We start from the raw sequence: 6,963 nt of genomic DNA on the forward strand, positions 1-6,963 counted from the left end.
GGTATTCCAACTCTCTTCATAGAAAAATTAATCGCTTCCCATCTTATCGTGTCATAAGCCTTTCTGAGATCCACTTTAGTTGCGCATCTTGGAGGAGTTTCATTCCTATGATAATTATGCAGCAGTTCATGGGTTAGTAATATATTATCTTGGATACTCCTCCCTGTAATAAAAGCTGACTGATTCCTGTTGATCACTTTTGGCATAATCTGTTTCATTCTCCGTGTCATCACCTTGGTAATACTCTTATACATCACTCCACAACACGCTATAGGTCTGTAGTCCCCTAGATTTGAAGGGCTTAGTACCTTTGGCACAAGTGTGATACAAGTGGCGTTAACTTCTTGTAGCATCTGACCTGAAATGAAGAAATTCCTTACTGCCTTTATAAACTCATCCCCGATGATTCGCCAGGTGCACTTGAAGAAGTAGGCAGAGAAACCATCACTGCCCGGCGCTTTATCACTGCCTATGTCTGCTAACGCCTCTATTATTTCATCTCTTGAGATTGGTTTTTCCAGCTCTTCCAATTCTGCGTTTTGTATACTTTGTCGGGGTCCTATCTCCTGGAACACATCAAAATTCAGCCCTTGCATCTGCTCTGGTCTATATAAATCCTTATAGTATCGTTCACATTCATCACCAATTTCGTTAAAGTCCTGCATCATATTACCGTCTCTATCAACTAGACATGTTATTTTATTTGCAACTCTGCGAGCTTGGACCGATTTGAAAAAATAACTTGTATTGCTATCTCCCACACTGATAACTTGGTCGCGCGACTTCTGTTTGTAGAACCCCTCTTCAGAAACTGCTGCTTGTACATACTGTTTTATGGCATCTTTTTCCCTTCTAATGAGTCCTCGCTCCATGGGCTGCTGCTGTAACTCTGTTTGTACCTCATCCAGTTGCCTCTTTTTTTCTTGTACCCTGTTAATAACATTTCCAACCCTTTCCCGATTCCATGCTATGAGTGCTCCCTTAGTTACCTTCAGCTTCTTCATGAAAACGAACATTGGGTTGCCCACTACAGAACTCTGCCAAGCTTCTTCCACTGTTTTCATGAACCCATCCTCTTTGTGCCAGAAATTAAAGAATTTGAATGACTTTTTCTTTTGGTTTCTCTGCACAATCGATGTGACTACCATCGATGAATGGTCTGATATAGCCCCTGGGTTCAAAAACTCAACCTCATGGTCTGCATACTCATCTATCCACTCCGAATTAACCATCACTCTATCAAGTTTGCAGCTGATTCTCTCCTCTTGCTTGTTGCTCCATGTTAGGAAATTACCTTTATACTTGATATCCACTAGGCCGGCAGATGTGACACAATGCATAAGGTCTGAGAACTGTTGAGGCCTCACTTCGAGTCCTCCTACCTTTTCTTGAGAGTTCAAAATGGTATTGAAATCTCCGAGAATTATCCAAGGTTTTAGTATAGTACATGATAAATCCACTAACTCCCTCCATAGCTGCCTTCTTTCCATCATATCCACACTCGCATATACAATCGTGACTATGAACTCTTCTCCTGCTATTGTATTCACCTCCATAGTTATATGTTGGTCATCCTTCCTTAGTAGCACAGCTGAGCATACCCTCGGATCCCAACAAAACCATATTCTCCCCAATTCACTCTGTGTATAGTTGTCCTCCATTGCCCATTGAGTAAAAGTTTTGCTAAAAATTCTATCTCTCTTTGCTGATTTTACCCTCGTTTCCACTAATCCCATAATGCTCAAGTTAAACTTTCGAACCATATCTTTCACTTCCACCTGTTTGAAACCCATGTTAAACCCCCTCATATTCCAACATCCTATATGTGCATTCATTTGGACACATTGAGAGGCTTAGAGTGACCGTACTTGGCAGTCACTATCTGTTGTCGTCCTCCTGATGCTATTGGTTTCTTTTTTATTTTGCTTCCACTCACCTTATTGCCTATATTGTTAGTATCTCCATCAGAGGTCACTCATTTCCCTTTCTGCTCTCCTGCTTCCTTTTCCTTCACCTGCTCTATTTGCTTCTTCCCCTTTATCTCGATACCCTTGTCTTGGACTATAGTCTGTTGCCTCATAGCATCTCTCTGTGTCTCTATGTCTTGCCCTTTTTCTGTTGGACTCCCTTTTGGCTGCTGCTCATCAGTTCGCACTATCTGTTCCTCTATCAAATTTCGAGCTTTGCATCTATGTCGCTTACTTGGGGACTCCCATTCTGCCTCTGCCTCGATATTGTGTACTTCATAGACCTCTTGTTGTTCTGAGTTTGCTTCCTGTTGTGTCTCTTTTTCTTTTTGTTGAGGTTGCTGCTGTTGCACCCTTTTCTCCCCTTCCTTCTTATTAGTACTTGCTTTCTGTATCCATACTTTATAATTGTGTTCTGCTTCCTCGCTCACCTTCTTAGGGCAGCGCAGATCCGGATGACCAAATATCTTGAAGCCCATGCATCTCGGGGGTTTCCAATTATATTCAAACGCCACTTTAGACCCTCTCTTTTGATCTAGAATCACTGGAACTCCTTCTGGATATTGGCAGTCTGTGTCAATCTCCACGCACATTCTCGCATACGCTGTTCTTGACATATTCTCCGTTAATCTATCCGTAAACATAGGTATTCCCTATTGCGCTTCCCACTTGGCTAAAGCCATCCTTGTTCCACATCTCCATTGGCAAACCTTTGACTACAACCCATATTGGTATGGTCTTTAGTTCCCTTGTTTCTGCCTCTACAAAGGTTCTCCATGGCCTTATTACAAACAGCTGACTCGCAATGTGAAACGAGCCCATATCTAGGACTGATTGCTTGTCCTCTTCAGTCTCAAACTTGAATGTGAACATATTTTCCCCATATGGCTTCATGACAAAACTTTTTATTCTCCAAGTTCTACTAACCACATCCTTAACAAAATTATAATGCATCATTTTCCCTACAAACAATCCAACTAACAAATTCTCAAATTTTCTATTGAAATCTGTGAATTGAGAACTCTTCACATGAATAACGGGCTTTCCATCAACCAATGTTGGTGGAACATATGACAATTCAGTGCTTCCAACTGCCTTTTTTCCAATCACGTCTGCCCATGAGCTTTTCATTTGCGGCGTCTTCTCGCTGTGATTCTTTCTTGTTTCATGCTCTGTGTTTTCATTCTCTGCACCAGTTTCTCGCGTTTTTATTTCCAAACCTCTGCTTTCACTGTGGTATTTTGGTTGTGTATCTGTGTTCAGCCTTGCATCCTTCTCTGATGTGTTCTCCACTCCTTCTTTGTGCAGAAGTTTTTCTAGTAGTTCTTCTTTTATCTTTCGCCCTTTTTCACCACTACCATCAGTTCCAACCATTCCTGTTTTTCCCCTAAGTTTGTCCAAATCTGAGTTGGGTGCCATACCGTCTTCTTCATGGATCCTCAACGCTATATCGAGTGCAATATCATCAATCTTTTCTTTTTCACTCTGTATCTTTACTCGACTGCCATTATTTTTCTCTGCATTCAACTTTTGCCTGAACCTTTCCAGTGATCCGTCCCCATACTTCTTTCTTATGGCGGTCCTGATGAAATCCAAATCCTCCTCATCAGAATGAGGTGTTCCGTGCTCTGTTTCTTCTCTCTCTATGCAAGCCCTAGTAGGTGTTTCAAGGTTTGCGGCTGCTGTCTCCTCGTGTTCTCGTGTTTTCTGCATGATTTTCTCTGTTTTTGGCCCAAAAGACCAAAATACCCCTAAAGTTTATATCGCCCTCTAAAAGGTCCTCATTAACAAACTAAACAAGCTAATTTGGTTACTTTTTCACCAAAATATGACTTGGCAGATCCAAGTGTTTGGAGGATTTGTGCAATTTTGTTAAGTGCAATCAATAACATGAGATATATCCAAAAATCAGCTAAAAGTCAACAATTGCGGCTGAGTTTATAAACTGTTGGGCCTCCAAATTTGACATGATCAGTATTCTAAAAAACAGCCTAGGCGATGCCTAGCCGTATTGTATTTCACTCTAATCGGTTGATAAAATAGTGGACCGTTTAATCGGGCCTAGGCGGCGGATTAATCGGCCTAGGCGGGGCTGGACGGTTTTCAGTTTAAAAAAAAAAAAAAAAAAGATTAAGAAAGAAGGAAGATTAAGAAAGAAGAAAGAAGGAAGAAAGGAAGAAATGGAGTAGACTGACCTGAATTCCTCGAGTGGTGGTGGATTGATGTGGTCGGCTGTGACCATCTTCTTCTATGGCCGGCGGCTGCAACCCAGATCTAAGATCTAGGGTTTGTTTCTTTTAATAAGGGATGTGGGCTTTTAATAAAGGATGTGGGCTTGGGCTATTTTGTTTCTTTTTTCCATAGATACTTAGATAGGATTAAATTGGGCTTTTAATAAGCAGTATGGACTTGGCTTTTTTGGAATGATTATTTTCAAGATCTAAACTTAGCAAAAACTGTTTTAAATGGCTAATGGCCTTTATCAAAATCTATATATAACCTGTTCTATCCAGAAAAATAATTATATATATATATATATATATATATATATATATATATATATATATATATATATATATATATATAATTAATTAATTAATTAATTAATTAATTAAATAAATAAAACCGCCTAGCGCCTAGAAGGCGTAAGTGCTCCCCTACCGTCCAACTACCGCCTAGCATTTTTTAGAACATTGGACATGGTACTACATAATTGGCTGGCCCAATTGATGCTATTGTACTTATGGATAATGGGCAATTGGGCTGGCCTTGCGCCGAAGGGGTGACGTGTTGCTTAGCACGGGAGGCGCGACGAGTTGTCGGGGTAGCGCCGTAGGCGCGTTGAGGTCTCGCGGGCTGTAGGCACGGGCATACTCTAGTAATTCATAATACGAGTTTACATGGGCTGGTTTTAGACTTTAAGCTCAAGAAAAATCCAAAACAATTACCAGGATATTTGAGAAGCAATAATTTATGTGTACAATCCTTGCCAAGTGGTTTTCACTTCTTACTTTAACTCAAGGCCAAATATTTCGATGTCGGGTGATATATTAGACCCTTCAAAAACCGATATATATCGGATATAACGATATATCAGTGGATATATATATTTTTGTTGACCAGTCAAAATTTTGTTTTGTAGGTCAATATATCAAAAAATATCAAAAATATCATCGATTATATCAGAAATATCGTTGATATATTAATACAAATCGGTCAAAATCAACGATTTGATAGCATCCCAACTATCACCAATTTGACAATTTGGGAGGGTACAACTTCTCCCCTCCCAAATGAGATTTACCAACCAATAAAAAAAAAAAACAGCATTGGAGAGTGTATAGCAATACAGGGCAACATTAAAAAAATGAATCAAATAAAGTATTATAAGTTGAGTATCTCTGTAGAGGTGTATATTTTGGGTTCAACGACCTGATGTTGTGTTTGATAAGGAATGGCAGCACTCTTTTTTGGGACAAGAGTTGCCTACGTATCAAGTTTCTTGGGTAAACTTGAATCAAGTCATACGTAGTTCATATCTCTCTGCTTATAGATGTTTGAGCTGACTTTCCTTATTTGCTCCAAGTCGTTGTCAAGTGTAGATCCATATTTTGTACTATCTTAATGATTCATCATTACTCCTGATGTTACAAAGTAAATGTCTCCTTGATTGGTGCGTTGACTGAGCTCCAGGATCGCACTAGATCATTCGCTTCCATATATGGCTATAACTGAGATTTAGGACGACCTGAGTCTGGGTCGTTGTTACGTCCTGATGGCTTGGTACGAGCTGGTGAGGTATGACCTGGTGTGTGGACACATGTGCTATAGTGATATGAATGTAGAACAAAGGGTACTTACACAGCCCCTTTTATTTTATTTATTCTTTGGATAGCTGTGGTGTGAAAAGAAAAGATAAAATAAAGCTTTCGAACACGTGTCATACAGTTGGTTCGTTTGAATGGTTTTGAAAAATATGTGGGAACAGTTGGACTTGATCCATGGGCCCAAATCGCGACGGTTTATGGGCTAGGTTATAATTGCTTTTTTGTGGGAATGCAAAACGTTGTGTCAGTTTTATGAGATTTGTGCAACTGAAGGGTTTTGGCGTGGGAAGGCTTCTCATTTCTCATTCTATCAACACAAGTGAAGAAAGAAAAAGCAGAGAGAAAAAAGAAAACTTTTTGTCTTTTCATCTTCAGGTGCGTTCTTTCAATCTAAAAATTTGATCATTTGTTTCCTTTTTGGTTTCGTAATGTCTATTACCAGTGATAATTTAAGTGGGGAGGTTGAGTTGGATAAGTGGAGAGAGAACTATGAGTGATGAAGATGGTGGTGTTAGGGCTCGTAATAGAGGTGAGGCCTCATCGTTTTCCTCATTGGAGACGATGGTTGAGGAGGTGGTACCTAGGTCGGTGGATTGTACAGCTGCTTTGAGGGAGGAGTTTGGCTGGGTGGACTCCGACCTGACTGTATACGACCTGGGTGGAGAGAGGAATGTGTTTGGCATGGATTACGTTCCTCGAGATGGGGGTGTTGTGGTTTGTTATGGTCAACTGAAGGTTGGGATGAGGCTGCCATTCTCACGGCTTACTGTGGAAGTTTTGAACTTTTGTGGAAAAGCCCCTTGGCAGTTCATAGGGAATAGTTGGAGGGTTTTCCATGTGTTGGATTTGCTGAATGAGAGGGGCTATAACATCTGTTTATTAGATGTGCTAGAGCATTTCTTTTTGAAGAGATCGTCTGCAATGAACTTTAGTTTGTAGGTCGTGAAGGGGAAGTCTACTGTGATTGTGGTGGTGAGTAAGGATGATTGGGGGCGTAGGTCATTATTGGTTGTAGGTAATTACAACCCCTTTGATTGGGAGTTGAATAACCGTACTATAAAGTGAGATGTTAGGTCGTTATTTTATAGGTCGTATTATATGTATTGTATTTGATATTTTGAATGTTCTGATAGCTTTGTTTTGTTTTTGCATAGGTTGCTATTCGTGGG

Source organism: Coptis chinensis, chromosome 2 (genome assembly GCF_015680905.1).
Source record: "Coptis chinensis isolate HL-2020 chromosome 2, ASM1568090v1, whole genome shotgun sequence".
Taxonomy (NCBI): Eukaryota; Viridiplantae; Streptophyta; class Magnoliopsida; order Ranunculales; family Ranunculaceae; genus Coptis; species Coptis chinensis.